The following is an 11003-nucleotide window of genomic DNA, read 5'->3' as shown; positions in this document are numbered from 1 at the left end:
CTTGGTCCCTTTCAGTTGTTATAACGGTCCCGTTTTTACATCTGATGGGGGCTGACTGGCTGGTGTTTCTGCCACAGAGCTGTTTAGTAATCTTATAGACGGTCCCCAACTCTCCCCTGGCTGCAGCCTGCTCAGCTTCACACGCCATTTCCTCTACAAAAGACCGCTTGTCCTTCCGGGCACTCCTTTTGACCTCTATGTCCTTTGCTGTATAGGCCTTTTGGACCTGTTCCTGGAGTCTTTGGGACTTGGTGCTTAGCAACTTTGCTTTCAGTTGTTTCCTTTCTTAAATGTTTTGCCATGTTCCAGGTGTTAACCATTTCTTGTTGTTTTTCTTCATATATCCTAAGATTTTAGTTGCTGCATCCACATAGGTATGCTTGATCACATCCCACTTGGTGTTAACTGAGGTATCATCCTCTGTCATATCGGCAAGTGCTTGAAAGCGATTCATAATCTCTAGCACAAACTGCTGTTTCGTTCTTGGACACTTGAGTTTGGTGGTGTCAAGTTGTTTCCTTTGCTGACCCTGTTTCTTCACCTTACGAAGTTTCAACTTCACTGTAGCTGTTGTTAGGTGATGGTCACTGAAAACGTCAGCCCCACGGAAAGCTCTAACATCTGTAAGTGACCGTCGCCATTTTCCATTGACGATGATATGGTCGATCTGGTTGAATGATCTACTACCTGGTGACCTCCATGTGAGCTTATGGATTGACTTGTGGGGGAAGATGGTACCTCCGATGACGCAGTTGTTGTTTAAACAGAAGTCTGCAAGACGTTCACCGTTGTTATTCATAACACCGCATCCGTGTTTAACCATGGCCCTTTCGTAATTGGTATTGTCCTCTCCTACTTTGGCGTTCAGGTCTCCCGTGATCAAGACCATGTCATGACGAGGGACTTTGGATATGACTTGGTTTAGATGTTCGTACCATTCGTCCTTCACCTCGTCATCAGCTTCATTTGTTGGCGCGTAACACTAGATGATGGTAAACTTGCAGTGTTTTGAGTTGAAGCGGGCTCTTATCATTCGGTCACTGGTTGGCTCCCAATCCATCAAGGTGTTTACTTTCTCCTTGGCAATAATCAGGGCTACACCATTGGTGTGAGTCTTCTCGTGTCCAGAGTACAGGATGGCCGGGCCATCACTCATAATTTGGCGTCCGGATCCGGTCCAGCGGCACTCACTAACTCCAAGTATGCCCAGGTGGTCCCTCCTCATTTCACTTACCACTTGGGCTGATTTTGATGTCTCATACATGGTACGTACATTCCATGCTCCTATTCGAAGCTTTGCTTTGGGACTGAGCAGACTTGTCATCATATCACTAACTTCCTCCTGAGGGCTTTCATTAGGGATAGTCATTCCGCCAATTGGCTGGCTCAAGTCTACTCTAGGTCCCGAGTATGTTTGGGTTTTTGTCGTTGTCGTTTCCGTAACAAAGTGTTTTTTCCAGGGTGGGGTTGTTAACCCCACGCCCAACCCCCAACCTGGAGGATCAGGTGCTGTCTTTCGTCTGGCCTCTACTCTGAAACCTGCCGGGCATGGTAGGACCTGCCAGGGGTTAGACCCCCACCGGTATAGCTTTCAAGAGTCATTGAGACACACAAGCCTCTCCACCACGGCAAGGTACCAGCACAGGGAGAGGGAAACGAACCAAACACGCCACTAAAATTAACAGGATAGATTTTTCAAAAATTATGTAAAAGAATGAATTGACAATGTGCCTATGCCTGGAATGATACCCAAAACGCTTTACATTTTAGTCACATTCACCCATTTACACACTGACGGCGGAAGCTGCCATACAAGGCGCTAACCACGGCCTATCAGGTAGCAAGGTGGGGGAAGTGCCTTGCCCAAGGACACAAAGAATCGCACCCATAGAACCCTCAGGTTGCTGCATGGCATGGCCGCTGTACCATCTGTGTCACACCGCCACTGATGTTTGGATGTATCAATTAGTTTAGTCTTTATTTATTTGAAGGGACAATGCACAGAAACATTACGCTCAAAGACAGATATGTTCTGCACCAGATTATAGCTAAATAGCTCATTTCCACCTGTAGTCCCTGGCTACCTAAATTAAAAAGATACAAAAAACATGCAATACAATTATAACAATAAAACTATAGCATATAATCAAATTAAGAAAAGTCTTAAAATGCTCTTTCATTGACACATACTTATTATACATTACAACCACCCCTCCTTTACATCATAACACATATACAATACATGCTCTTGTTCACATCTGTCATCATTTGTAATAACAACCATGATTTTAACACAAACACCTCACAGCTTACAACAAAATGTTCTTATGCATAAATGTAATACACATTAAGTTGATGTGTCAAACATAGTTCCCACCTCAGTGACTGTGTGAGCAGCTTTGATTGCTCCACAGCCACTTTTTAACTTCAATGGTGAATGAAGAATAATCTGTTAGACTTTTCAAGTTTGTTGTGAGGTCGTTCCATTCCTTTTTCGCTTTATATGAAAAGGCTGATCGGCTTCCTCCCACCTCCAAAGACATGCACCTGGGGATAGGTTGATTGGCAACACTAAATTGGCCCTAGTGTGTGAATGTGAGTGTGAATGTTGTCTCTCTATCTGTGTTGGCCCTGTGATGAGGTGGCGACTTGTCCAGGGTGTACCCTGCCTTCCGCCCGAATGCAGCTGAGATAGGCTCCAGCGACCCCCAGTGACCCCGAAAGGGACAAGCGGTAGAAAATGGATGGATGGATGGATTGTGCAAAAGAGGTTTTACACTTGGGTACGCTACACTGCCCCCTGGTGGAGGCTTGTGCGTTTATAGTTGTCACAGCAGATGTAAACTGGACAAAGTGCTTAAGTGGCGCTGGTGCAGCGTTATTTAGGATTCGATGGGCCATTCGTATTGATGCTAATCTTTAAATGTTCGCAAAATTTAACAATCTATATTTTTGGAGAACTAAACAGTGATGGTGGTGTTGTGGTTTTTGGTCAAAGATTTTGAGAAGATTGTTTGTGCAAGTATTCCATTGGCCTAAGTGTCATTTTGCTTGCCTGTGACCAACATCAATCCATCCATCCATTTCCTACCGCTTATTCCCTTCGGGGTCACGGGGGGAGCTGGAGCCTATCTCAGCTACAATCGGGCGGAAGGCGGGGTACACCCTGGACAAGTCGCCATCTCATCGCAGGGCCAACAGAGATAGACAGACAACATTCACACTCACATTCACACACTAGGGCCAATTTTAGTGTTGCCAATCAACCTATCCCCAGGTGCATGTCTTTGGAGGTGGGAGGAAGCCGGAGTACCCAAAGGGAACCCACGCAGTCACGGGGAGAACATGCAAACTCCACACAGAAAGATCCCGAGCCCGGGATTGAACCCCAGACTACTCAGCACCTTTGTATTGTGAGGCAGACGCACTAACCCCTCTGCCACCGTGCTGCCTGTGACCATGTTATACAATAATGAAAACGAGACATAATCATTGCATTGAAATAAGTTTGAGCTGCCTCCAGTGTTAACAAATTCCTGATACATTTGAACAATTTTATGTTGTACTTAAGTCTCTGGCACATCTGTTTGATATGTTTTTTAAAAGCCAAGTGTTGGGTCCAAAATGACACCCAGGTAACGATATTCACTAACATTTTGTATTATTTCCTTATTAACAGTTATATTTGGAAATAGGAGATACCCATGAAGGACTCATGGGTATCTCCTACACCCAACATGTCACAAACGAAGAAGTCCGGCAAAAGATCAGCCAAGCCATCGGCCCACATGATGACCTGCTCACCACGGTCATAAAGCGGAAACTGAGGTGGTACGGACACATCACCAGATCCTCAGGCCTTGCAAAAACAATCCTGCAAGGCACCGTACAAGGTGGCAGGAGACGAGGGAGACAAAAGAAAAGATGGGAAGATAACATCGGAGAATGGACTCACCTGAAACTCACCGAGGCAATGAGAGCTGCTGAGGACAGAGAGGGATGGAGAGAGCTGGTCAACAGATCGTCTGTGGTGCCCCAACGACCCTTTGGGGTTATGGGATAGGTTAGGTTAGGGTTATTTGGAAATATTGACATTTTATATTTGTTTACAAAATACATTGTTGCCGTTTTCTTAATGTTTAATGTAAGACTAGAGTCATGTAGCCATCTGGCCATCTTCTCCATGGCTGCTGTAAGTTTTTTGGCAACCATTTCAGCGTCCTTTCCCCAACTATAAATAACCGTGTCATCGGCATACATCTGGATATTTACATCCTCACATACAGATGGCAGGTCGTTTATATACATGGAGAAAAGAAGAGAGCCGATGTTACTCAGTGTACTCTTCCATCCATCCATAGTCTACCGCTTGTCCCTATCAGGGTCTCGGGGGGTGCTGGAGCCTATCACAGCTGCAATCGGGCAGAAGATAGGGTACACCCTGGACAAGTTGTCAGCTCATCGCAGGGCCGACACAGATAGACAGACAACATTCACACACTAGAGCCTTGCCTGGCAAAAATGATTCAATATAATATTTTGATACTGACACATCGTTTCTGTGCAAATCTTACTAGATTACCTCTAGGAGAGTAACATAGTCTATATCAAAATAAAGTAAATACTGTACTGCTTGTTGAAATACCCTTTAAAAGGCTGGACTTAACCCCAAACGACAACTCGATGCTTAGTGCACTAATTCAACATAATGCATCTATGTCCCCCCTTATATTATGACTTCATTCTTGTTACATGTACAGGAGGAGACGGCACAGACAGGAGAGGCGTTGTTAAAACTATATTTATTTATACATATGCACAATATTTACACTACCGTTCAAAAGTTTGGGGTCACATTGAAATGTCCTTATTTTTGAAGGAAAAGCACTGTACTTTTCAATGAAGATAACTTTAAACTAGTCTTAACTTTAAAGAAATACACTCTATACATTGCTAATGTGGTAAATTACTATTCTAGCTGCAAATGTTTGGTTTTTGGTGCAATATCTACATAGGTGTATAGAGGCCCATTTCCAGCAACTATCACTCCAGTGTTCTAATGGTACAATGTGTTTGCTCATTGGCTCAGAAGGCTAATTGATGATTAGAAAACCCTTGTGCAATCATGTTCACACATCTGAAAACAGTTTAGCTCGTTACAGAAGCTACAAAACTGACCTTCCTTTGAGCAGATTGAGTTTCTGGAGCATCACGTTTGTGGGGTCAATTAAACGCTCAAAATGGCCAGAAAAAGAGAACTTTCATCTGAAACTCGACAGTCTATTCTTGTTCTTAGAAATGAAGGCTATTCCACAAATTTGTTTGGGTAACCCCAAACTTTTGAACGGTAGTGTATATATATAATAAACGAAGTGTGTGTATTAATCCAAGATGTGTATGGTGTGCGTCTATGTGTAGGAATTAAATGAGTGTTACCGGGAGTGTTGAGCGAGAGGTGCGGAAGTCCAAAGGGGGACAAGAAAAGCTCGGAGGTCCGTGAGCAGGCAGGAAGTCAGGGGCTACAGCGAGGTGTCGAAGGTCCGTGTCCAGGCGGGAGGTCGAGATCCAAGAGGCAGTCAGGAAAACAGAGGGAACAAGGGGAGACAAGACACACAGCACGTCACACGGCAGCGGAGGTCTGCTGTTGGAACGACAAGGAGGACATGAGACAATAAACACGACCGGGGAGAAAACACAGAGAGAGCAGGTTTGCATACAGTATGATATACGGCTTACTGTACAGGACAGGTAGCTACGTTCTGGCATGGGATAGCAGGTTGTGCAGGCTTATGAAGGCAGGTCCTCTGATCTGTGACAGGTGCGCTGATTGCTGGCGATTGATTGCAGCTGCTTGCTGCAACCGGACTGACTAGCGCCCGGCGCGCTCCAGCAAATGTGCCCCGCGCAGCGCATACATGAATGCACACTAGTGTCCGCTCTGGCCGTGACAATTCTAGTAAAATCACAGCTTTCCTCGTAAGAAAAATAATGTTTGCCTTATACATTATGACATTATTCTTCCATGGGAGTACCTCTGTTTCCATACACCCAATTTCTGTTTTTGATGAAAATTTCCGCCAAATGTTTGACCCAGTTTTTGCGTGCCGCCAGGGTTATCGTCCGTTTGTGCGTGTATCATTCTACAGAAGGGGTGTCAAACTCATTTTAGCTCAGGAGGAAAATCTGTGCACACGCGGGCCGGACTATTAAAATCATGGCATTAAAACTAAAAAATAAAGACAACTTCAGATTGTTTTCTTTGCCTTACTTTGGCCAAAAATAAAGCAAACACATTCTGAAAATATTACAATAAAAATATAGAAAAAACTATGTGCAGCGGTAAATTTTAGATCCATGAAGGAAAGAAGAAAGTGAATGAATGTTTATAACTGAATACATCTACATATCCATAAAAATGTGTTTTCTTTTGTATAATTTTTTTTTATTATGAATTAATGTTTATGGGGCGGTATAGCTCGGTTGGTAGAGCGGCCGTGCCAGCAACTTGAGTGTTGCAGGTTCGATCCCCACTTCCGCCATCCTAGTCACTGCCGTTGTGTTCTTGGGTAAGACACTTTACCCACCTGCTCCCAGTGCCACCCACACTGGTTTAAATGTAACTTAGATATTGGGTTTCACTATGTAAAGCGCTTTGAGTCACTTGAGAAAAAGCGCTTCAATTCCCCCTTTATGACAACCTTTTTCCAAAACACAATATAGAATGTGAGATATAACAGGATAATTTATCATTTGTTTTCAAAACGCTTACAAAAAAGTGGGACCCCAAATATTTACTGCGGGACCCCATTTTTATGACTTGATGGGGTCTCTGGGAGTATTGGTGCGTACCAAACAGCAGCAGGTGGCTGTGGCCTGCGGGCCGGTTCTAATACTAATCAAATATCCTCCCGGGGGCCATAGATCATTCATTCGCGGGCCGGATTTGGCCCGTGGGCCTTGAATTTGACACTCCTGTTCTACAGACTCTGGTTATGAAAGTATTATTGTAGCAAAATTGATATGCAAAAATGTATTTCAATCTGTGCGCGTGTAATCCAATTTGCGTGCACGTGTACTAATTTGTGCGTCCGTATATCAATGTGTTTTAGATCGACGGATCTGAATACACACATTCGGATTGATATACGGACACACATATTAGTACACACGCACACAAATTGGATTACACGCGCACAGATTGAGATACATGTTTGCAAATAATTTTGCTACAATAATACTTCAATATTCGGTGCTCAGCCAAAGAATCTCATGTGTTGGTGAGTCCAATTTCATTTGTAACCGTTTATGTTATGAAACACTACTGTGATATCATGCGCTCCAATATGTACAGTATTTTTCAACCATTTTATTGTAACTTAAGTATTAAAATACAAAGATAAAGCCAATACAGCTGGTATTCCGACACGTGAAGTGAAAACCAGTGGTGGTCGACCAAGCCAAGATGGCTGTTGTACAGCAAGCAGCGCGCAAACTATCTGAGTAAAAAAGAGGCCTAAGTCTTCCTGCAAAAAGCAAATGCGAGTAAAAAAATCAAACTATGCAATGGAATAGATTTGTCAGGTGATATCAAGGATTTTACATTGGATGCGTTCCCAGACATGTCAAACTATTGCGCTCCAGATGTCATTCTACACGACAAAACAGATGGAAACTTGGAAAAACATGGAGGTCTACAACTTCTTTGTGTGCTGCTGGGTCAAGGAAATTGTTATCAAGACTCTCCCAGATAAAATGCATCCATGTTTGTTGCTGTTGCACACGCCGCTTACGAGTAGCGTGTTTCCCCGTATTTATCAAACTATAACCACAGATGTCAACATTGTGTATGTGCTGAAATATTCATTTATAATTGCTGCCTTTAGTAAACGCTTAACTCTTCTAGGTTTTGCTCGCATTTGATTGATCGCTTTTAGACAGGCCGAGTTGGTGTTTTTCGAATCACTCGTAGCAAACATGCGTACTGTCACGGCACGGGCGCATGCCAATGCCCATTCCTCAAGGAGCCCCGTGGAGCGCGCCTCGGGACATGCCCACGGCCGCTCCTCTCCTGCACGCGTCACGCAGCCGGCAGCTGCATTCAATATGCAATCAGCGCACCTGTCGGTGATGATCTGGCTGGGTTTCTTAAGCCAATGCAGACCTGCGTTCCTGGCCAGAACGTAACCATCCGTTCCCGTACAGTAAGCGATCTGATGCTTGATGCAATCTTGCTCTCTCTCTCTCTCTCTCTCTCTCTCTCTCTCTCTCTCTCTCTCTCTCTCTCTCTCTGTGCGTTTCTCCCGTCGTGTCTGATTTGCTCCTGTGTCTTTCTTGTCCTTCCAGCGTCTGCCCTTGTTCTTGTGTTGGCGAGCTGTGCGTCTCGTCATTTTCTTGTTCCCTTGCTTCCCAGACTGCCCTTTTGGATTCTCAACCTCCCGCTTCAGGCACGTGCACACATAGGGCCCTATGAGTGCTCGAGCCCCTGCCCTTTTTTGGCTCGTCTTAAAAAGTGCCCTCTGCCTGTGTGTGTGTTTTTTTTTCTTCCTTTAAACCACATTAATAAATTCCTGTCAGAGATGTAAAAAAAAAAAAACAGCGGTACAAAAACTCCACGTTTTCTTGTAATACCGGGTGAGTGAGTGAGTAAGTGAGAGGAGAGAGAGAGCCAACTGCGCCCCTGAGACGTGACAGTGGAGCAACTTGAACCTGTGAGTTATGGTCTAGTCGCCGTCCACTTATTCAGCATCTAATATGGGTAATATTTCAGAAAAACGCTGTATTATTCTATTATTCAATGTGTCAGCTTCTGTTTTTGCCGGACGTCGGAGCACGGCGCATCAATTGAGCACGGCACATCAAGTCCGCACAGAGCAGAGCGGATCGTGCGGGACAGGTAGTAGTGAACAAAATAAAACACCGGGTTAATTTTCAAAATAAAATGCACTGTGTATACGGCGGATCACATTTTTCTCACAGTAGAGTTTTAGATATAAAGTTTATTGTGACTTTGCTATTACTGTGTGGGTTAATAAAATAATAATAATGATAATAATAACAATAATAAGAATAATAATAATGATAATGATAATGATAATGATAATGATAATAATAATAATTATTATTATTATTATAATTATTATTAATAATAATAATAATAATTTCAGCATTCTGGGGATATAAGATGTAGGTTATCTGTTAGGAATATTACCATCTGTATTTAAACTTGATTCATGTTGATTATGCCTGCAGCACAATGCCAAAAAAAGAAAGGATACAGCCCTACTGGCCCCTGGTCAATATTTTTGGCCCTGTATTGCATTTCAGTTGTTTAGTCTGAGCATTAAGTGGGAAATACCATAAGATACAACTTGATGGTGTTTTCATCAAGTTAAGGGAAGAAGGACAGATTTTCACATTGAAGTTTTTTCCATTTGGGTATTTATTTTTGTATTTTTTTTTCAAAGTTCCTGTTGCACTGCAATGTTCAATTTTAAAGTGCTTTAACAATAAATAGCCTAATAATAAACCAGTGTTTTGTTGCTTTTCATGTCTTCCAAGCCTATGATAATGTGAATTAACTCATTATGACCATAATTTGTTGACACAAAAGAAATGGCAATCACTTTTAACTACAAAGGACACACAGCTAAGTAGTTAGCTTCCTATTAGCAAATTTAATTTTACATTAATTTCCATATTGTGTAAAGGACCAAAAAAAAAATTCCTGCCCTTTTCTGACTTTGAGCCCCTGCCCCTCTATAATCATGTGCACGTCCCTGTCCTGCTTGGACACGGACCTTCTACGCCACGCTTAGCCCCGACTTTCTGCCTGCCCACGACTGCCTTCATTCCTTGTCCCTCCTCTCGTTCAACATTACGGTAACACACTACAGCTAATCACACACATAGCCTCACACACACACACCTTGGATCTAGTCACACTCCATTTCCCCCTGTTTAATTTATAGTATTGTTTGTTATTATATATATTTAGTATATATAATAAATGCATAGAGCAACATCACCCTCTTGTGGAACTGTACCGTCACTACTCCTCCTGCATACATAACAAATACACGTTGAAAGTATATCAAACATAAACATTTAACAAAGCGATCACTGCAAAATCATGCATCCCTAGACTTTTCCGCCCTTATTGATAACCTCTAGAGTGGGGGTCAACAACCCGCGGCTCTCGAGCCGCATGTGGCTCTTTAGTGCTGCCCTAGTGGCTCCCTGGAGCATTTTAAAAAAATATTGAAAATTGAAATGAGAGAAAAATATTTTTTTGTTTTAGTATGTTTTTTGTTTGAGAACAAACATGACACAAACATTTTCCAATTGTTAGAGAGCCCACTGTTTAATATGTTTGTGTATGCTTCACTGATGAGCGTATTTGGTGAACATCGTTTTGTCCTAATACTTTCGGTGGTTCTTGAACTCACCATAGTGTGGACTGTGACGCAACAGTTTGTTTACATTTAAAATCTTCCACTCCTTTTTTGTCTCATTTTGTCCACAAAAAGTTTTATGCTGTGCGTGAATGCACAAAGGTGTGCTTTGTTGATGTTATTGACTTGCTGGAGTGCTAATCAGGCATATTTGGTCAGTGCATGACTGCAAGCTAATCAATGCTAACACGCTATTTAGGCTAGCTGTATGTACATATTGCATCATTATACCTCATTTGAAGGTATATTTGAGCTAATTTAATATCCTTTACTTTTATCCTCTTTGTATATAATTTAGTTTCACATGTCTCATGGCACATTATCTGTATGTACTATTAGCTGCATTTCTGATAGTTGTTTGTGTGCCATGTTGTTCCAGACCACAGCAAACATTACCAGCTTGCCAAAGATTGTAATACATCTATTAAAAGAAGACAGCCTGGTGTTTTCTTTAACTTGGACACACACATCTTTACCTTTTGGTAATTAAAAGCCAGTAATTTCCAGGAGTTATCTCACATTCTGATTTACTAATTGTTACTAATGTTGTAA

Source organism: Entelurus aequoreus, linkage group LG01 (genome assembly GCF_033978785.1).
Source record: "Entelurus aequoreus isolate RoL-2023_Sb linkage group LG01, RoL_Eaeq_v1.1, whole genome shotgun sequence".
Taxonomy (NCBI): domain Eukaryota; kingdom Metazoa; phylum Chordata; class Actinopteri; order Syngnathiformes; family Syngnathidae; genus Entelurus; species Entelurus aequoreus.
This window is presented reverse-complemented; position numbering follows the sequence as displayed.